This window comes from Sminthopsis crassicaudata, chromosome X (genome assembly GCF_048593235.1).
Source record: "Sminthopsis crassicaudata isolate SCR6 chromosome X, ASM4859323v1, whole genome shotgun sequence".
Classification (NCBI taxonomy): Eukaryota; Metazoa; Chordata; class Mammalia; order Dasyuromorphia; family Dasyuridae; genus Sminthopsis; species Sminthopsis crassicaudata.
Genome location: NC_133623.1, coordinates 36,287,138 through 36,310,375, shown reverse-complemented (window position 1 = coordinate 36,310,375; position 23,238 = coordinate 36,287,138). Strand labels below are relative to the sequence as shown.

At 39.7% G+C, this 23,238-nt stretch overlaps 1 pseudogene; it reads right to left on the bottom strand.

The window, feature by feature from the left end:
- Nucleotides 1–290: 290 nt before the first annotated feature.
- LOC141549140 (gamma-soluble NSF attachment protein pseudogene) overlaps nt 291–23,238 on the bottom strand; it is a 55,272-nt pseudogene continuing 32,324 nt past the window's right edge.

Below are 23,238 nucleotides of genomic sequence, written 5' to 3'. Positions count from 1 at the left end.
TACACATGAGGATTTTTACTTACCAGAACTGATAAGGGTCCAAGACTCATAGTTTAAGACACTAGGCCATAGATAAGAAGACATATCTTACAGGATGGTGAAGTGTATTTTAAAGTCATAGGATTACCAATCACTAAGGCATGATCCACATTGACTGTTCATAGGGGTCCTTAACTGCTCTTAGTATCCAACAACATATTGTGCTCTAGAATCTTGGGAAGTAGAATTCAAGATCATTGGCTGGTAAAGTGCTTCTTCTCATATTAAGAAAAGTCAACATTTACCTGCATTCTATCCAAGGGGCAGGCTTGCCACTCCCTGGGGGGGGTCCTCTGGGAGATCTCAGCAGGCCTTTGGCTTCACAAAACCATTGACCTGTCCTGTCCTGGATGTGAGATAGCAGTTAATTCAGCCTGATCATATTATTTCTTTGAGTTCCCTGAAGTTCTTTTCTTGTCTTTATTCCAGTGTTTTCTTTCTTGCTTTTCTTTCTTTTTCTTCCTTCCTTCCTTCCTTCCTTCCTTCCTTCCTTCCTTCCTTCCTTCCTTCCTTCCTTCCTCCCTCCCTCCCTCCCTCCCTCCCTCCCTCCCTCCCTCCCTTCTTTCTTTCTTTCTTTCTTTCTTTCTTTCTTTCTTTCTTTCTTTCTTTCTTTCTTTCTTTCTTTCTTTCTTTCTTTCTTTCTTTCTTTCTTTCTTTCTTTCTTTCTTTCTTTCCCTCTGTCTCCCTTTCTTGGAAACTGAAACAAATTAAAAATTGACACAAAAAAATCAGAATTATTAGGTCAGGAACCATACTGTCTGTGTGGATTTCTGTCTTCACTTGGTGCTCAGTAATACAGTGGCTTTCTCAACCTTATAAAATAGAATTCAGTGTCATTGGCCCATAGTGTGAATACTACATGCTCCCTCTTAAATTAGGAAAAAAATGGGTCTTTTATAGTATTCTATCCCATTTTTGTCACTTTTCAGCGGGTTCACTGAGAAATCACAAGTTGGCTTTGGCTTCTTAGCCTTCAATTGAGATATTAATTAATTCAGGTTAGTTGATATCAATTCAATGAATTCTTTTAAGTTCTCTCTCTCTCCCTCTCTTTCTCTCTCTCCCTCCCCCCCTCTGTCTCTTTGTCTCTCTCTCTCTCTCTCTCTCTCTTTCTCTCTCTCTCTCTCTTTCTGTCCATTTTTCATTTTAAAATACTTGAACAACCTGATGATTTACACTTGAGGAATGATAGTTTCATGAACCAATATTTACTTCCCTGAAATGATATGTTTCCAAGATTCACAGTTTAAGACACTGGGTCCCAGACAAGATGACAGTTCTTATAGAATGTTGGTGTATATCTTACAAGCACAGGAATTCTGATCTCTAAGGGAGGATTCATATTGACTGTTTTAATAGGCATCCTCAGCTGCTCTTGGTATTCAACAATATATTGTGCTCTAAATTCTTCAGAATCAGAATTTAAGATCCTTAGCTGGTAATGTGCAGAATCTGAGCTTCTTTTCATATTAGGAAAAGTTGATCTTTACCTGCATTCTATCTAAGGGGCAGGCTTACCATACCTCAGAGGGTCCTCTGGGAGATCTCAGCCTGCCATTGACTTCACAGAACCAGTGATCTGTCCTATCCTAGATATGAGATAGCAGTTAATTCAGCCTGATGATATTAATTCTTTGAGTTCCCTGAAGTTCTTTTCTTGTCTTTATTCTGGTCTTTCTTTCTTTCTCTCTGTCTGCCTCTCTTTCTTAAAAACTGAAACAAATTGAAGATTGACATAATAAAATCACAATTATTAGGTCAGGAACCATACTGTCAGTGTGGATTTCTGTCTTCATTTGGTGCCCAGTAATACAGTGTCTTCCTGAACTTTACAAAATAGAATTCAGGGTCATTGGCCCATAGTGTGAATAACACATGCTCCTTCTTAAATTAGGCAAAAATGGGTCTTTTATTGTATTCTATCCTATTTTTGTCACTTTTCAGGGGCTTCACTGAGAAATCACAAGTTGGTTTTGGCTTCTTCTTATCCTTCCACTGACATATTAGTGAATTCAGGTCAGTTGAGATCAATCCAATAAATTCTTTCAAGGTCTGTCTTTCTTTCTCTCTCTCTTTTTTCTCTTTCTATTTTTCATTTCAAAGTACTTGAACAACCTGATGATTGACACATGAACAATGATAGTTTCATGACTCAATATTTACTTTCCTGAACTGATATGGGGCCAAGACTTACACCTGAAGACACCAGGTCACAGACAAGAAGACTGTTTTTAGAGAATGTTGGAGTACATCTTACAAGCACAAGAATACTGATCACTAAGGGATGTTCCATATTGACTGTTTTAATAGGCATCCTTAACTGCTCTTGGTATTCAGCAATATATTGTGCTCTAGATTCTTGGCAAAGGGAATTCAAGATCCTTGTCTGGTAATGTCCAGAATCTGTGCTTCTCCTCATATTAGTAATAGTGGATCTTTACCTGCATTCTATCCAAGGCGCTGGCTTGCCACTCCACAGTGGGAGATCTCAGGCTGGCATTGGCTTGTCTGAACCATTGGCCTGTACTATCCTTGACCTTAGATAGCACTTAATTCAACCTGGATGATATTGATTCTATGAGTTCCCTGAAGTTCTTTTCTTGTCCTTTATTGTGGTCGTTCTTTCTGTCTCTCTCTTTCATTCTTAAAAACTGAAACAAATTTAAGATTGACACCATAAAATACTATTTCATGATATCACATTTATTTCCTGTCCTCCTATGGATTCAAGTCTTACAATTTGAAATTCAGGTTTATAGATTGTGAGAATTGTCATGTAGAAGGATATATATATTTTAAACCACAGAAATCAGAACTACTTGGCCATGAACCAAACTAACTGTTCATGTGGATTTCTGTCTTCCATTGGTGCCCAATAGTACAATATTGTTCTGAACCTTAGGAAATAGAATTCAGGGTCTTTGGCTCATAGTGTCTATAATCCATGCTCCTTCTTATATTAGGAAAGGTTCTTTAACCTTATTCTAGCCCAGGTACACTTTTGCCACTCCCCATGGTGTCCACTGAGAAATCACTGGCTGGCATTGGTAGTACATCTAGTTTCTATCCTCATATGGATTCAAGTGTTACAATTTTAAATTTAGGGTTATAGGTAATGAGAACTTTCATGTAGAATTTTCCGTTATATTTTCACAACAGAAATCAGGATTACTAGGTCAGGATTTTCCTAACTGTCCATGCTGATTCTTGCTTTCACTGGCTGCTCAATAATTCAATGTGTTATTGAATCTTAGGAAATAGAATTGTTTTCTGCACTTGGTGGCCAGTATTAGAAAGTGTTCTAAACTCTTGGGAGCCAGAGAATTCAAGATCATTGGCCTGTAATATCCAGAATTTACACTCCTTCCCATTTCAGGAAAAATGGGCCTTTTTGCAGTATATGTAGCCCATGGCTGCCTTTCATACTGACCAATGTTTCCCTTGAGGAAGCTTTCAGGTTTAGAAGCAGGACAACTGGACTAAATGGCTGCAAGAATACAATGGTCCTGGAAGAAAAGAAAGAAAGGGAGGAAATGTTAATTGTGTAGTTGGATGCTGCTTTCAGAGATAGGTAACCAGAGTCTCAAGCCTCAAACTCACCATCCTGTCCGTGCTTTTTCTATCTCCCTCTTCATTTTCCCTGACATCCTTCTGTAATCCTTGTATCCATATCTGTCTCCTTTTCTTTCTTACTCTTTCTTCCTCTCTTTTCCCCTGACTTTTCTACCCAACCTCTCCTTCTTAAGCACTCTTACATCTTTCTTACACTCTATTCTCCCCTTCAACTCCTTCTCTCTCTTACCTCTATTCTCTATTTTTCCCTGTATTTCACTCTGCTTATGCTTCTATCTTTTTTTGCTTCCTCTCATTTTCTCCTCTTTTTCCCAGTCTCTCTATTCCACCCATACCTCTTCTGTACTCTTCCTGTCTTTCACACTCTTTGTTTCTACCTCTCTCTCTTTTCCACCATCATCTCTCTTCTCTCTTCCCTTCTTCCTTGATCTCCATTCTTCCCCATTTTCTACCTAGCTCTTAGTGTCTCTCTCAAGCCAGTTACAAATTTAAGATCTTGAAAGTTATTATATTCCTTAGATAATAACAGTGATGAAATGTTTTTGCAGAAGAAATAATTTTTTATATACCTGAAGCTAGGTAGTACATGATTATTCTAGTTTGAAACACGCTTAATAAATGAGTATACTTAGCTCCTTTATTAACCAGTATTTTCCATAACTCTTCAAATGTATTCTAGAATCTTGGCAAAGAGAAGTCAAAGCAACTGGCTTAACAACTGAATGTTTACCTTCTACCCATTTTGGGAAATTTGACCTTTTACAGGATTCTGGCTCAGGTTTACTTTTGCCACTCACCAGGGGGTGTACTAAGAAATCTCAAGCTGTCAGTTACTTGGTTGAACCATATTCCTGCTCTTCGATTTACCTGAGAAGGGATTTTACTTATGTCTCCTCATATGTATTTACTGAGTTCTGTCAAGTTTTTTTTCTTTCCTCTTTCTTCTTTCCTTCCTCTGTCTCCCCCCGTCTCTCTCTTTTCCTTCCCTTTCTTGCTTCCTTCTTCCCTTCCTTTTATTAAAGCTAGTGTTAGCCCTTGACAAAAGAAAACTTTATCTTACCTTCTTTGTAATGAAATTATTCTTTTTCTCCTTTTACTTTTTTTTCCGTTGCTAATTAGGGAGACAATTTTTGAATTGAAATTTGGAAGGCTAGATAACATGTTGAAAAGGTGTCAGAGACAACAAAGTGCCCAGTCACATAAAACAACCACATTTAGTATTTGGCAAAAGGAATTTCTTTCTTGCAATTGTAGCTTTGTAGAAGAGAGAGACATTTCATTATCTTCAGTCATTACTTTTACATTATATATCACCTTAGAATTTCTAAACATAGAGCAAACATTGTTCCTAGCCCCTTCATTTGTTCAAGAACAAAGGGAAACAAAGCAATCTGCCCACAGTTACACAGGAACTTCAAGACAAAGCTGAAATTAGTACCTAGATTTCCTTCTTCCTTGGCCAGTGCTTTGGTCTCCACAACACAACTGCTTCCCAAGGAACCTATGTAATGGCTTTTTACAAAAATGTTTCAAATTATTGTCCCCCACAGAATAGTATTTTACTTTTCCAATTACATGTAAAAATAGTTTTCAACATTCACTTTCATAAGATTTTCCCTTTTTTTTTCCCGTCCTTTCCCTCTCCCCAAAACGGCAAGCAATCTGATAACAGTTATACATGTATATTCATATTAAATGTATTCATGGAAGGGTTTTTTTACACAAATTTATACAAGTCTAAAGCTAAGGAAGTACTTTCTCTTTTCAACAACCATGTGAGATAGGGACATGGTGCAAATATTATTGTTGCCATTTTGAGATGAAGTAATTGAAGCATCAAACTACATAGCATACAGGTATTAGAGCTCAGCCTTATTCCAGGTCTCCAGTGCCATTTCTAAAGTCCTTGTGTAATGCCGGAGAAACTGAGGGAAGATAGAGATTAGAGAGTTTTTAATATTTTATTAATTGGAGAGTATAATTGACTGGACAGGACTCTAGTCTCAAAGTATCCAGTGGTGAATGTGAGTTCTCAATGACTCATGTACCCACATGGCTCAGCTACAGGGGTAGACCAAGGCAGGGACGGAGTCAGAACACCGAGAGTGGGAAGTTTCAGGACCATAAATTTGGTCCTAGCAGGATCGGGGTAACTGGAAGCCAGAGTCAGGATGTCTGAATAAACAGAAGTAAAGATGTCAATGAGGTATTCCAGATAGTCTTATCTTTTAGAAAATTTAGGGGGGTAGAGCCATAAATTCTGGAGGGAAGAAGGAGCTAGGAGCCAGGAAGTCTGAGCTCTACCTCATCTTGAGTCTCACATTGACAAGTTATAACCTTAGAGCAAATGGTCCTTAATGAACCAGAGGGGGGTTTTACAACTAAGAGGATTGAGGCAGAACAGTTAAGGAAACTGAGGCAGAACAATTTAGGGAAACGGAGGCAGAACCAGTTAGGGGAACTGAGTCAGGACAATTAAAGAGAACTGTAGTACAACACTTGATGCTCTCTTTGCTCCCCCCAAGGTCAGTCTAAGAGCCTCGAGCTTCCATCCCTGGAACTCTGCTTTCAAATATATCTAGTATATCCATGTCTATAGTTGCAACAATCTCCAACTCAAGATCTCCATCAACCCTCTCATTTCTTTAAGTCCAGACACTCATATTTTAGAGAAGTAACTATGACAAACTCAGTTTATCCTATGTAGTCCTGCTCCCAAAATCACTCTTGATGAATTTTTGATGAATAACAGAGAACACTTGCAATAAGTTGCTTTTCACCTAGTTAAATTAAATGATATGCAAGGTTTAAAACAAACTCAAAGCCCTTCTCTTTTTTCCAAATTAGTTGCTTCCTTGTGCCCTAAAGATAAATAAATATCCTCTGGGACTTCCTCATATCATTACTAAAATTCGATTGCATGTAATGTGAGAGCCCATTAAAACAGACACCTTTTCTCCAAGCCTCCAAACAAGGAGTTACAAGGAAATCACAGTGGAATTAAGCTTGTGACTCAGTTTCATGATGGAAAAAAATGAAATGCTGGGAGAGAGCTCCAGTATAGACAAGAAGTGAGCATAATCCCCCCACCAATGAAACATATATCACAGCTGGCTAAAACAACTTGTAAGGAATAAAACATGCCATTTTCTAATTAGCTTGATGATATCGAACCCACTCTGCTGTTGGACAGATTTAGAAGCCTGAAAAAACATCCACCATCAAGGAAAGCTAAGTCTTCTAAAAAGTGATGCTTGAGATGTTCTTGAGATAACCCAAGAATTCTTGAAGGAGAAGAAGCGAGGAGAAAAATCTGGGAACAAAGAAGAAAGACAATTGATATAAGGGTACAGAGATGTGAGATTATGTTAGCTGAGATGCCTATTAAACTGCTTCAACCCAATTAGAGTTTGTATAGCATTCTCCTCCTCCTCCTCCTCCTCCTCCTCCTCCTCCTCCTCCTCTTCCTCTTCCTCTTCCTCCTCCTCCTCTTCCTCCTCCTTCTTCTCCTCCTCTTCCAAATTTGGCCCTGTCTCTCTAGGGTTGGGTCCCCAGGGTCCTGAAGGTTCAGAATAGTTATTGTGGAAAGTGAGCTTCTTCTTCTTACTCAGTAATTTATCTAAATGACCCCTCTGATGATTTTCCCACAAAGAAATGAATATGTCTCCATTAAGAATTTGCAAGGCATTCACTCCAGCCTCACTTCTAGAGAAGTGAACTGATCACTTTCTGCTCTATCATTAGTGGTTCTCATTTTGCCAACTGTTGGGGCTTTTCTTCACATTTTGAGTCTTCTCATCTTACTGCACCTTTTAACAAAGTTAATTACATCCTGTAATTTGCAGGATTTTCTTTTAAACTTCAAATTTTATGTAGATGGAAAGCAACTCTGGCAGGGAAGGTTATGCTGTCAAATAACTGTCAGGCCTAGAATTTCTTTTCCATGGAATTCTATATTCTGTGTAATGTTCTCGCAAATGACATGTTTCAAGCAGATCCATTGAAATTAGCAGCCCATATGTAATACATAATCTTTTTAAAATTAAATCATGAAAACAGAGACAAAAGCGGAAAGCAATGGAAAACATTTTCTAGAGCTCCAGTTTTGTCCCTTTAATATAAAACCACTGCTTTCTACTTTGGTGTTTGTTCTCATAAATTAATAATTTTAAATGAGCTACTGTATCAGAGCACAAAAATGATCATTTTGACACCAACACTTTATTTTTTGTTTAAAATACATACTACAAAGAGAAAACAGAAGCAATGTGGCATAGTAGACAGAGAGGTCATCAGCCTTCCAAACAGACAAAGAAAAATGACTTAAAGTTTAGATTTTAAGCAGCACCTAGAAGAGGCAAGTCTCCAGCTAAAAAGCTACAGGCTTTCTGATGTTCATCTATAGATTAAGTTTCCTCACTGAGAGTTCACATCAATGAAATCACAGATCCAAACTACAAAAAAGGGAAAGAAAAGGCCTAGTGAAGAAATATTCACTTTGAAAGCTTACTATGCAACTTTCAATAAATTAATTAATTATTTCTGGATTTTTTAAAAGTAGAAATGATGTAAGAGTTTGATTTCCACTTCTGTAAAAAATAGACAGTAAATGTAGACTCTTATGTCTTTAAAGTGCTGCTATACTCTGGCAGGGACAGAGACAGGGGGCAGAAGGAAAGATGGATAAGAATCTTTCTGATGGGCACTCAACAGGGGCTTCCACATCATAAAAAAGCCTGAAGCTCAGTATAAAAGATGCACTAATGAAATCTTTAAGACATCATTTACCTTGAAACACAGCATTTCCTAGCATAGCAACAGTCTGATGAATTTCAGGGGGTCCATTAAATTGCTTGGGGGGAAATATATCTATTTCAACATAACTGATTTCCTTTGTAATCATGTATATTTTAGGCATTGAAGTACATTTTTCTGAGAAAGTGTTCACAGAATTCGCCAAGCTGCCAGAAGGGTCCAGGATACAAAGAAAACTTGAAGATGCCCCTCCCCAAAATGAATTTGCATTTGTATATTGGTGGGGAGGTAGTCATATTGATGGGAACTTGTTCCACGTGAAGTTTTCTTTTGAGAATGACTATTAAAGGTTTTCCTTGGGTTCTCATTACCATGAGAGAGAACACGTCTCCAGAGGAAATTTTCTTTTAGGTGCTATATACACAGTCATACCCCCTCATGTAGGGAACATGGTAGAAATTTCCAGATGAGTTCAATCAGTTATCGCCACATTTTTCAAACGATATACTATTGTATATTATATAGTAATGGACTAAAAGTGATAACAGAATTAGTAGGATGGAGGGGAATACAGAAGCCGTTTAAATCCAACTCCTAACCAAAGATCTCCACTGCAGTAAATCAGGCAAAGAATCACCTCCTCTTTGATCTTTGGCGGAAGAGTTCCTGTGACTGGGGAACCATTTTGTCTTGAGACAATACTTTATACTTTTGAACAGTTCTAATTATTAGGAAACTTTCTCTTAAGTCAAACTTCAATCTGCTGTTCTACCTTCTTTCTAACTTACCTTGAGAACTTTGGATGTGTCAATAAATTTAGATGGTTATTCTGTAGCCTGGAACCTTCCTCAGTCTGGCTCCCATTTATTTTGGTGATTTAAATATTGATTAATTTTGAAAAAGAAAAGAAAATATGGACAAGGGAAAAAACAGAAGAACAGAGATGGGTCTGAAGAAAGATGTCAAAGGTAGGGTCTGCCAAAGGCACTGATGTCTTTTCTGGGGGAGGCTAGAGATGGAGATTACTTAAAGCTTACCTTTCCATGGAAGTAATGATAGTGATAGCTCCCTTGTCATATCTCTTTCTCTGTCTTGTCCGATTTCTTCAATACCTTTGTTTCACCTTTTCATTTTATTTGGTATCAGAAGACCCAGAATGCAAATGCTGACTGTCACTGTTACTTGTGGCTTGTCACCTGTGAATTCCTGAGCAAGATATCTTCTTTGGGCCACGGGAATTAAACTGAGTAGACCTAAAGTATCATCCAGTTTGACATTGATCCTATTCCTTATCCAATACCTGAGCCTTGAGCTCAAGCTGATTTTATTAAGTTAATTGGGGCCGTCTAGAGAAGAAGCCAAGTCATTTGCAGAGTTCAAGGTCCAGGCAGTATTTCCTAGAACTGCCTCCATGGAGGAATCAGGAAGCAAGTCTCACAGAACTCTTAGGTGTTCTATCATCTCGAGGTTTTTTACTGGTTAAATATCTATAAATGTAGGAACTGGAGGACCATGGGGAAATGAAACAATTAAGACTGGGGAGGGGAGGGTAACCTACTGAAGTAACTACCTGAACCCATCATTTTTAGGCTGTAATTACCCATCAGAAAAGAACAAAATAATTAACCATGGAAGAGGAACTCTGGGAGGATAGGACAGGGAGGCAACTGGCATATGAGTATGTAATTCATTGGGAGTATTTGGACAGAGAAATAACTGGGGAGGAGGGGGAGTAACCCAAAGGCTTCTAAGCAAGTATGAAAAAAAGGGGTTTGAGAATAGGCATGATGTGCAATAAGTCACACAAGATACACAGGACAGGTCTGGCAACTTTTATTTTTAACTAATTAGCTTTAATTAGTGCTTTATTCTGGGAAGTACAGTTTAATTATTCTGGAGTGGTCACTTCCTCCTCCTCCAAATCTGAGGATTTTTCTTCTGTTCCTGCTCCTTCTCCTCTTCCTCCTCCTCCTTCTTCAGGGATAGGTGGCCACACAGTCACTGATGGTGATGGCATGATTGTTTCACTCAGTTCTTCGAGTGGAGGTACCTTCAGTTTCTTGACCATCTTGCGGTAGTTGTCATCCAGGAGTTTGAAGATGGGCCCATGGCAGATCTCGTCCAGTCCATTTTGATCTTTTTTGTCATAACTCTCCAACAGTTGTACCAGGGCATCGTACTCCAGGCTACTTTTGAAACCTGGCATACTACAACTGTCATTAACACACTTAGTTGCAGCCAGGAAATCAGAATTATGAAGGTAAGCCAGACACTGGGCAACAGTTCTTTTGTAGCAGGATGAAAAACTCTCAAACTCCTGGTAAAAATACTTTTCTTTGTTGAGGGAGACGGCTGCTTCTCCATAGCGTTTGGCAAGCACCAGCAATTTGGAAGCTTGGCATGTGAAGCCCAGAGCCTGCAGGAGCCGATCTTCATTCTCAAACAGCTCGGCTGTCCCCTGGTACAGGTGCACCACTTGGGTGGGCATCTGCTCCTCAAGGATGTGGCTGAAGCGTCTCAAGGTGGCCGCTGTGAGCTCAGCATTTTTGCCTTCCAGGTACAAAGAGACCGCCTTCCAGGCTGCCTGGGCCGCTTCTGGGAGCTTCTTCAATTCCCTCAGGAGCAGACCTGCTTGCTCATGGGCCCTGGCAGCATAGAATAAGGCTTGTTTCTTTTCGTGGACCTCCGCCTCCTTCATAAAAGCTTCCGCAGCCCAGTCCAGTTGCCTGGCGGTGCGGAAGGCTAAGGCCGCCCTGGCGTACTCCACAGCCGCCTTGTCATAATCTGGCTTCCTTTTTAGAAATCCAGTATGGAGGTGGTTAGCAGCGGTTGCCATGTGCTTCAGGCCCTCCTTGGTTTTTTGTGTCTCCAGAATCTTTGGATCCCAAGGAGTTTTACTCGGGAGACCGGGGAGCATGGTTCTAGAGAGCCAGTAGCCGATTTACAGCTGATGCTGGCAACAGAACCAAACAAAGCAGGGAGGGGGCTTGTGGGTGGGGGTGGGGCTAGGGAGGCAGGGCATCCAACAATCCGTTGATGACACAGGGGCGAATAGAACTCTCCTAGTAACAGTTAAGGTGGAGGTGGGGGCGGGGACCCATGTGGAGCAGTTACGGAGTTCTTGGAATCTTTGAAGAGAAATGACTTCAACTTCTGTGGAATTTTTTTACATTAATTTCTTAAGGAAAAGAGAAAAAAAAAACATTACTGAAATGCTGGATTTACAGAGGAGGGAAGCCTTAAAATTTCCTGTTTAAGTAACACATTTACATCAGAATCGCAGGATCACAGTGGTAGAACTGGAAAGACTCCTCAAAGGACATTAAGGTTAAAAGATAAAGAAAATGAGGCACAGAAGTTAAATGGCTTGCCTAGTATCACACAGTACTGAGGCTCCCTGAATCCCAAGACTACACTATATTCCCTTTTATGCTATATAATTTAATAAACTTTTTAGAATAAGGCTTGTCCAAATAACTTCCAAACTTTTTTTTTTTTTTTTTTTTAAGACTACAAGGGGCAGCAAGTTGGTTGTAGTGGAGAGAACACCAGCCTTGAAGTCAGGAGGACCCGAGTTCAAATGTGACCTCAAACACTTAATACTTCCTAGTTATGTGACCCTGGGCAAGTCACTTAATCCCAATTGCCTCAGCAAAAAATTAAAAAAAAAATAGACTACAAGATCCCAGGGACACAACACTGAAAAATGGTTTCCATCTTCCTCCAAAGCATATATTGGGTTCCACATCCTACATGAGTCTGATCTCCTTTCCAGGCATCATTGCTCTTACCCAATTAAAATTACTTTGTATTTCTTTCACACGTTCTTCTCAGTATGGATGCATGTTCTCTTCCCCCCCCCCCCAGCCCCATCTAAGGAACTCCAATAGGGTTGCTCTTTGAGGCAAAGGAATAATTTATTTTTGGTCTCTCTATCCCCAGCATGTGTGTATGTGCTTGATAAATGCAGGTCAAATTCAACTGTTAAATTAGATAAATAGGGACTTGCCTGAGGAATGGCCATGAATGTTATCATCTAATGAATTACCTTATATACCATCCATCTTTGACGTGAGCCAATAGCTTTGCTCTGATTTTCCATTCTCTATTACCTGAAAACTGCAGGGATCAGTTAAATTTCACTGGTGTGGATACAACCCTTCTACCCATATACCTACTGTTCCAGTAAACAGATTTTGTGAAAGACTCTAGCAAAACACACAAAAACACACAAAAAACCTCCCAGAAACCCATGGTCATGGAGAACCTTCCAGTGTCGAGCCTTTCTGACTTTAGCCAAGCTGGTCTTTGAACTAGAGACACACAGGCAAGCCCATGCTTGATGGTTTTTTCCAGCTTCTAAGAACCCAGGGTCACCTCTATACCATGAGTAGGCACTGGAATAGGACTTTAATGAAGGGAGAACACATTACTAGGCAGGGATGCTTACATCATCCTAATAGAAATCTAATTACATTTAAATTACTTTGTAGCCCATATGCATGTTTAATGCAGTAGGAGTCATTATGCCTGTTAACTGTAATGAATAAAATAAAAGCATATAACCCTATTTCATGGGTCCCAGAGAAGTATTTTTTTATTTAAATAAATTGGATTTTTTACACTTCATCCTGTTAAATGCTATGAAATAGAATTTGACTAGAATATAATGAAGTGGGTGACATCACAATCCCTGAATCTGAGTGAGAGATTTTTTTGTTTGTTTTTATTTTCACCTAAAATGAGTACAGTGCCTCTGCCTTCTGTCCTAGATATTAATAGATAGATGATATCTAGCTAATAAAATATTAGAAAATGGAAAATCAAGTTCTAATGTTCCAATTCCTAATTCAAAAATAAAGGAGGGATATGATCCAAACACAGAACAATCATGTATAGCAGGCTGGTCCTTCCATGAACTCTAATATAGATCTGCAATACTCTATCAATAGACTCCCTGTGTAACTTAGCACATCACTTAGTACAAAAGGAATGCAAAACTTGGCCAGAATAACTGATGAAGGATCCTTGGGTAAAGACAAAAGGAATGCTCAATTACAAAATTCATCCCTTACACCAATCAAAGAAGTACCTGGTACAGATGCCTGGAAATTTTGCTACATCCCAGCCATAATTCTACCTTGGTAAAGACAAGAAGAATCTGAGGCCAAAAAATCCAATAATGGTATAGTCACAGCAATGGGGCTGAACAAATTTCCAGAAGCTGTGAACCATCCAGGAAAGAAATGGGCCTGAGAACGTCCTTTAGAATAAACAGAAAGTAGAAGCTGGAGCAGTACCTTCCATTAGAAGAAACAGAGAAGAGGAAATCTGCACCAAGAAATACAAAATGAAGCAAATGGTCACAGCAGGGGGCCTAAAATGGAAGAACACCTGAAATCTACACAGGAACTACTTTGGGATGGACTGGAGATAGGCCCTTATTTTACAGCAAAAGCTGGAGCTGGGCCAAAACTCTTTTCAAGTAAAGGAAATAAATATGTGCAGTAAGAAAATGAAGAAGGAAAAATCAGTAAGAGCCAAGGGACCAAACAGGGTCTCTGGTAAAGATGACCTGGAATATATCCACAGATAGTCTGGGGAACCAAGACAGGCCATTGTTCTAGAGGAAATGCAAGAGGCTGTCAAGAATAAATCATAAGGGAGACCCAGTTAAAGAGCAAAGGAATCTGTAGTAAGAAATTCAATCACGAAGCAGTTAAAGCAAGGTATCCTAACATGGACTCCGGTAAATATATCTGTCACCTCAAGCTAGTACATGAAGTAAATGTCTACAGAGAAAAAGCTGGGTAGAATCCTCAATAAAGGAAACCTGGGTAAAGACAAAAGGAATCAAATGCAAAAATCCAATCATTGTGTATGTAATTCATCATATCAAGGGGACCTAAATGTGACTCTAGTAGTGAAACCTTGTATTTTAGCCAAGAATTTTTCTGAATATGGAAAAGTCCCTTAAAGTAGAGAGAGAAAAGAAGAAGAAGAAGAAGAAGAAGAAGAAGAAGAAGAAGAAGAAGAAGAAGAAGAAGAAGAAGAAGAAGAAGAAGAAGAAGAAGAAGAAGAAGAAGAAGGAAGAAGAAGAAGATGAAGAAGAAGAAGAAGAAGAAGGAAGAAGAAGAAGATGAAGAAGAAGAAGAAGAAGAAGAAGAAGAAAAAGAAGAAGAAGAAGAAGAAAGAAGAAGAAGAAGAAGAAGAAGAAGAAGAAGAAGAAGAAGAAGAAGAAGAAGAAGAAGAAGAAGAAGAAGAAGAAGGTGGTTCACTCCTAAGTTTGACCCAATAAAAAGAAAATTAATCTGAAGGAAAAAAATCCCATTATAAAGAAATCAGTCCCAGAAAGGGGCTTAACATGAATTCTAGTGCAGATGTACTCAAATATACCTGTGGATGTCAGTGGACATAAGATATTGTCTTGATCAAGAGAGCCTTCAGAGACTAGGCCAGAATACCCCCCCAAAAGAAGCCCTAGGTAGAAAGAAATGGATTGTGCAAGAAGACCAGTAAAGACTAGCAACTAGTCAAAGAAGAGGGGATGAAGAAGACCTCAATCAGAGACCTAAGAAATGTATTCACAGACTGCTTGTGGCCCCCAAACAATCACTAAGTCTAGAGGGAAAAGAGATACTGAGTCAGAATCACTCTTAAAGAACATCTAGGTAAAGACAAGAAAAATCTGCAGGGAAAACTCTAACCATGATGTAAGCCATCATGACAAGGGATGGGGAGGGAGGAACTAAAAAAGATTCTCGGAATAAATCTTTGAGATTTATAGAAGAAGTTCTTTTGAAACTAGGCAAATCCCTTGGAGTGAATGGAGAATAAGAACAATGGCAGAATCACAACTAAGGACCACCAAGTCAGAATGATAATGAATTTGAAGTAAAAAACAAAACAAAACAAAAAAACAAACTATCCCAGAAAACATTCACAGGAAGGGGACTGGATATGGAATGTACAATGGACTTTCAAAGATCAATTCCTGGATATCTGTGCAACTTGGATATGCTCTTAGTCAGGAACCTGGCCAAGAATCACTGAAAAGGAAGTCCATTACAGAGAGGAAAGAAAAGGGCAACAAGAAATCTAACCAGTAAGCAAACACCCAGAACTTGAAAGCTATGACAGGGCTCTAGGAGACACCCCAAAAATATATTACTACACTACATTGTAGACCAAGACAATTGTCAGGTCTATATGAAGAGAATGAGATGGAACACAATCAACTGAAATAGAGGGGGAAATCCATTCGTGGAATAATTATTCTCAGGATTAAGGACTAACCTAATAGTTAAGTAGACTGAAGATGTCCTGGACCTGTACCAACAAAGATATGTCTCAGAAATATTCCTATAGATTCTGTGGAAGCCAGGAGGTGGAACACAATCTCATGATGTAAGCAAAAATTAAGAGAAGGGAAAATGAACAAAATGGAATCATGGGACAGTCATTCACAGAAGGGGTTCTCCTTTGGAAAGTCATACAAGTGGCCAAAAATCCAAGCTAAAACAGTCAGGAATCCATGGACAGTCCAGGGGCAGAAAAAGGAGGAAGAACTAGGAGTGAATGACCCTTACAGAATAATCAATGTTGAAAAAAAGAAACAAAATGGACAAGGAGAAAGTAAAATCTCAAACTTTGGATCAAAGCAAGGAGCATCAAGTGGGTTCCATGAGTGCCTCTAGATTCTACCCATAGGGATATAGATCAATGATATTTCATGGACAAGAATACCTTTTCATATGGGACCAGGTCAAGAAAAGAGTAATCTTAACATTTAATGCTACCACCAGACACTCATTCAGTGGGGCCAGGGTTGGCCTGCAGTCCAGCTTTCCTGAAACTTGGGGTCAAAAACTCTGGAGACATTGCACAGTCCAGAAACAGAAAAAGGACTGAAAGAACTCACACTGATTACCCCCAGAGAAAGCTCCAGGGAAAGAAAATTGGAACGGACAGGGAGAAAGAAACTCTATAGCTCTTGATCAAAGAAAGGGGCATTAAGCTGGTTTCTACACCATGGACACAGGTCTAAACATAAAGATGTGTACAAAAGATTTTATTTTCTATTGAAAGGAATTCTCTTATCAGAATCTCTAATCACAGGGATCCAGGAAAATACCAAAGAAATCTCTAACACATAACACAGACCTTAGACTAGCATTCACATCAGGTGACCCTACAGACCTTTAATGTGGATTCTATGAACTGGATCCACAAACAATCTTCATGCATTAAAAAGTGGCCTGGCCTAAAAGGGGAAGATCTTAGAACTAGGCCTAAATGCACCGTGAGAAAACTCTAGGAAAGGAAAATTGGAATGTATAAAAAGAAATCCCACTCAGAAAACACTGATTGCAGCAAGCTGCATCAGGATGTGGCCCAGCAGCCTTTCAGGGATCTCCCCACCTTTATATTGACCAATGTGATTCCCTTGGGAATACTAGGAAGCACAATATGCACCCAAAACTCTGCTCCTATGGCCTGAAGAAAAGAAAAGGCAAACATAGGACACATCCACCAACCATGGGACAATAGTTCCCAGCAGGGGGTCCAGGATTGCCCTGCAATCCATGTTCCAAACAATTAATGCTCAAAGCTTCTGCAGACCTTAGAGACTCCAGCAGTGAATACCACACTAACAACTAGGCCCAACATGCCTCAACAGGAAGCCCAGGTAAAGAACAGCGGAATGCATAACAACAGTGCCAATTGAGAAGTTCAAGATGAAACCAAGGGATAGCAAGCTTACCTGAATGGGATGTTCTGGGTGGAGACCCACATAGATTTAGATCAGGGATATTCCTTTAGATTCCATAGACAGAAGAAGATGGACCAGAATCTCTCACAATGTAGGCCACTTATAGAGAAAGGAAAATGTAGCACATAATGGAATACTGAAAGTGCCAGTCCCAGCAAGGGTCCTGCTTAGGAAGATCATCCTGGGGGAGGGGGTGGGCTAAAATCCAAACTCAAACACTCAGGAGATCATGGACCATCCAAAGGTAGAAAGAAGAGGATGAACTAGAAACATGCTGCTCCATCTCCTCTCTCTGTCTCTCTCTCTCTGTCTCTCTCTGTCTCTCTCTGTCTCTCTGTCTCTGTCTCTCTCTCTCTCTCTCTCTCTCTCTCTCTCTCTCTCTCTCTCTCTCTCTCTCACACACACACACACACACACACACACACACACACACACAAAATGGATAAGTTGAATGTCAAATCACAATTGCAGGAACAATGCAAGTTCCATTAAGCTGGATGCCCTGAAATGCATCCCAGTTCTACACATACAGATATAGATCCACGATATTGCTATAGATTCTTGAAAAGCAGGCTATGGACAAGAATCCCTCTTCCTGTAGGCCCAGGTCAAGAGAAGAGGACTCTCTTAACACCTAATGTGATTATGGAACAGTCATTCACAGCAGGGGGGCCAGCACTGGATTGGAGGGAAGCCTTCCTGAAATCAGAGCTCAAACAGTCTGGAGACCTTGCATGGTCTGGAAATGGAAAAAGGACTAAATAAGGTGGACCAATATTCCCCACAGACAACTCCAGGGAGGAAAAAAGTGAAATGGACAAGGAGAAACTAACTAAATAGTTCTTGATCAAAGACTAGACTATCAAGCTAGGCTCAGCACCATGGACACAGGACTACCCACAAAGATGTGGATGAAAGGTTTGTTGATCTCTTGCCTAGGATGCAGGATATGGAGCAAAATCTCCCATCCTGAGGACCCAAGGACAGACAAGAGAAATCTCCAGCACATAATACAGTCCCGAGACTCACCTTCACAGCAGGGGACCACCAGATCTTTGATCTGGATTGGAGGAAGCAGATCCACAAACACTCTTCAGGCATTAAAATGTAGCCTGTCCTCAAATGGGAAGAAGAATGAGGCCAGAATATACCATGAAAAAGCTCCAGAGAAAGAAAAGTCAAATGGTCAACAGGAAACCCAATTTGAAAGATACTGATTGCAATGAGTTGCATCAGGATGTGTGCCAGTGACCTTCTGGGGATCTTCCCACCTTCATATGGACTAATGTGATTTTTGGGGAAATACTAGGAAGATGGATATGCCTGAAAATGTCTGACCCTATGGCCTGAGGAAAAAAGAAGGCAAATAGAGTACACATCCACCAACTGTGGGAAGGGAGTGCCCAGCAGGGGCTCCTGCACTGGCTTGGAGTCCAAATTCCCAACAATTAATGCTCAAAACATTTGCAGGCCTTCAATGGTCCAGCAGTCAACACCACACTAACAACTAGGCCCAATATGCGCTAACATAAAGCCCCAGATAACAAACAGTAGAGTGGACAACAAAAAAATCCAACTTAGAAGTTCAAGGTGAAACTAATGGAAATCAAGCTTACCTGAATGCGATGTCCTGGATGGAGACCCACATAGATTTTGTTCAGAGATATTTCTTTGGATTCTGTAGAAGGCAGGAGATAGACCACAAGCTCTTATATTATGGGTACACCTTAAGAGAAAGGGAAAATATAACACACAATGGAACTATGGAAATGCCATTCTCAGTATGAGTCCTGCTTTGGACGATCATCTGGATGGGGTAAAAGCCAACTCAAACTATTAGCAGACTATAAAAAACTCCTGTGTTGGAATGGGGAAGGACAACTAGAACCAAATGAACCTTGTCAAAAACAAAAAGCAGAATGGAGAAGTTGAATTGAAGTCCCAACCTCTGGATCAAATGGAGGAGCATCAAGTTATCAAGTTGTGCTCTATGAAATGCCTCCCAGTTCTCCCCATACAGAGAGAGATCAACGATATTGCTATAGATTCTAGATAAAGCAGTTCATGGATAATAATTCCTCTTATTGTAGGCCCAGATTAAAAGAGGAGGAATCTAGCCAAGTCAGTCTTAAAGTAGGGGGATCCACTCACACTCTATACATAGATTTGAAGGGGGGCCTGATCTTGCCCCCCCTGCTGTGAGTTAGTACTCTGTGATATATAGTTCATGCTATACATTCCTCTTCTCCATACCTGCGTCTCCATTAAGGGAAGTGCTGTTCAAACCTCTGCTTTTCATCTAGACCACAGGATTGTTTGGGCTCTACAAAAATTCTATGTCTAGATTTGAGGTGGTCCTTACTAGACAAACACTAGATAGTCATTCACAACAGGGCGGCCATTGTTAGAGTGGAGTCAAGCTTTACTGAACCTGGGCTCAAACAATCTGGAGACCTTGCGCTGTCCGGAAGAGGAAAATGGACTGAAAGAAAATTGTCTCTACAGAAAGCTCCAGAGAAAGCAAAGTGGAATTGACAAGGATAAAGCTAACACAGAAGCTCTTGATCAAAGCAAAGAACATTAGCTAGGCTTCATGAAATGCCCCAGCCTTCTTCCCCCCCTATGGATTAGATATATTCCCACAGATTCTGAAGAAGGCTGGATATGGACCAGAATCTCATATCACATAGTCCCAAATAAAACAAAAATTAGGTAAGTGTAACTTAAAATGCAAACATGGGGTAAACCTGCACAGCAGGGGAGCCTGCTTTGGCCTGTGGTACAGCTTTCCTAAAGTCAATGACTGCATACTCTGCTGATCTTGGTATGTCCAGTGGTAGAAGAGGGGAAATAGAATCAGAGGGAAAACATGCCCCTGTAGAAAGCATGGTCAATGCTTTCTATGTAGAACATGGGAAGAGAAAAGTTAAATGGACATGGACAAAGCCAAATAGGCAGCTCTTGACCAAAATGTGGGGCATCAATCTGGGCTCTACAATCATGGCTAGAGGTCTGCATTGAGATTTGGATCAGAGTATGCCCTTCTATTCCCTGGTTGAAATGGTAAGGAAGAACTAAGACTGAATGTTTCCAGAGAAAGCTCCAGGGAAGGAAAAGGGTAATGGACAGTCAAAAGTTCAATTTGAAAGATACTGATACCAGTAAAAGGCATCAAGATGTATGCCAGTGGCCTTGTGGGTCTCTCCCCACATTCATATTGAACATACAGATTTCTTTAGATCTGCTAGAAAATCTACTATGCACCAGAATTTCTGATCATATGCCTTGTGGCAAGGACTAGTATTTATATATAACCTATCCACCAACCATGGGGCAGTCATTCTCAGCAATAGAAATCCATATTCCCTAAAATCAAGGTTCAGGGAGAGGGGAAAAATCTGCAAGAACAAACCCCCTTCATGGGAAAATGATTTACAGAATGGATTCCTAACTTGGATTCCAGTCCAGATCCATGCTAATAATCCATGCTAAGCCAATCTTTGGACATTCGGCATTCCCTTCATCAAGAAAAACAGATGCAGCTAGGCCAGAATTGCACAAAAATAAGTCTTGAAGAGGAACTGGCACATGGAAATTTAAAATGGAGCAAATTGGTTACAATAAGCATGCTAACACAGTGTAATATTATAGGTCCCCTGATTGTGTTCCATGGCTTTTCTGTCCCTTGTTGTACAAGGAATTGAATTCCCTACATAATAAACTCAGCTAAAGAGAAAAACAACCTTATATCAAAACTCCAACTATGGTGCAATCAGCTACATACCAAATGGTACTTCTCCTACAGGACCTCTGGAAACCACTCACAGGCTGTTTCTGTACCTGAGAAGGTCTTTGGACTAGAGCAATAACAGAAGATGACATAGAATCCCTCCCAGGAAGCTCCAGGAAAACGATGAGTCTGGGGCAAGAAATCTAACCATAGAGCAATGTGGAATAGCATGGACTCCACTAGGCCTCCAGTAAGGACCACCTCAAATCTAGACATAGAATTTTTGTAGAGCCAAAACAATCCTGTGGTCTAGATGAAAAGCAGAGGTTTGAACAGCACTTCCCTTAATGGAGATGCAGGTATGGAGAAGAGGGATGTATAGCATGAACTATACCACAGAGTACTAACTCACAGCAGGGGGGTAAGACCAGGCCCCCCTTCAAATCTATGTATAGAGTGTGAGTGGATCCCCCTACTTTAAGACTGACTGGTATGTCATTGAATATTTTGCCTCAAATTCCTCTTGTTGGAATATCTCCAGTAATTTTGAAATATTGATGAGTATAAATGATAGATTGTGATATCCACAACTAGTATAATTGATATGAAAATATTAGTGATTTCCAGTGGTCACAAATCCTGCTATTACTACTATGGTTTGTTGCCGACATTCATTATTGAAGTAAATGCTCGATTTCAGTTAGAGGCTAGATAAATCAAAATGTCATTTTTTTCCTTATCCAAGTTTATAAATTTACTGAAATCTATTCACAATCTCCTTCCATAGATCTCAGGTGAAAAACCTCTAGTTTAAAGGGATGTTTGAAGGTGCCCTGTGTATTTCTATTCTTTGTATTTATAGAGTACCAAGCCCAATTCTCTAATTGCATTTGAACCCTCTTAGAAATTTTATACAAATATGGAGATGAAAGGAAGACTGTGGGAAGCTGTTAATTTCATTTTTAGCCTGTCATCTTTAACTCTATTACAACAGTGTTTTTTTTCCACTCTCCTTCTTGGCTAGGGATCTGGCCTGGCCATTTGACAATGAGAGCCAGAAGTCAACTGGGGCCCAGGAAGATTAAGCAATTTGCTCCACATCTCCTAGGTCATGAATTGTTGAGCCCTGGATAATAAGCCACAGCCGCCATTCTATCCTTGCCATTAGACTGGGAAAATTGAGTAGTTTAGAAAAGAGTCCAAAAATTACCTATGCATATGTACTGTCAAAAATGTTATAATTATAAAATTAATTTTAACAATTAAAAAAAAAGAAAAGAGTCCAGAAAAACTTTGAAGCTTTGACCTCCTTTACATACTATTGTGTCTTATTAGGATAATTTCCCCTCCTTTTGAGTATTGCTCCATGCCTCGCTGTCCTCTGTCCTTGACTTTCTTATCTTGACCCCTATCCTGTCAGGATTAAGTTATGCTCCTTTCCTGGAATTAAGGCTTGTCCATCTTCCAAGTGTCCTTGCTCCCCTTATCTGCCTTTGTTTCCCCTATAAGATTGTATACTAAAATTATGTATTCTGTTTGCAAACCCTAGTTAGCTAAAACCCTATAAGCTGGTGGTCTCTGATCTGGGCTGCTGCTACCTTGCTATTCTCCATTCTGTACATAGTAACATTCTCCCTCTCCTAGGTTTATCCCCTTGTCACCATCATTTGTTACCAGTTACCACTTCTAGATCCACAGTGGTAAACTGCTAACTAACTTCTACTATCCACTAATATTTGAAAAATATTCCACTTTTTCATTTGATAAAAATCCCTGATATAGGAAGAGCTGCTGATTTAGAAGTAAGTCAATTGAGTCCTCTATAATCTTAAAGAATTTTTAATATTTAATATAATTTAATAGGACAAAAAGATCAAAATTCTTCATAGAAGCCACTTGTTGATCTTAAAAGCATTTTACCTCCAATGATTCTATTTTCTTAATGGAAAGGTCAATGTCTTATCAGGCAGATGGTCCTCATCTCTCTTCAGTACCAAATTATGGTTGGCTTTCTTGTCTCATACTGCCTCCCAGGAAGTGGTCTGAATTTTGCGAATAGCTTGGCTAGCTATTCAGCTCAGATCTGATCAGCATATCATCCCAGAAACAGGGGGAAGAATAAGGGGAATAAAATGAAATGAGAATGAAAGAGATAGACACCTCCCTCTCTGATTCTAAAATAAAATATATCTTTTGGAGGTAAAAGCAAAAATGGGGGCTGTTAATTAATGATCTACTTGTTCTTCTCTAGAGAGGTGATTTGTGCATCTGTATTGGATGGTAGCTGGGAAACAAGGAAAGTTCTACCTTATGTTTAATTAGATTCTCATTATAGGTCTCAATTTTAGATGAGGGAAATTGTTGGAGA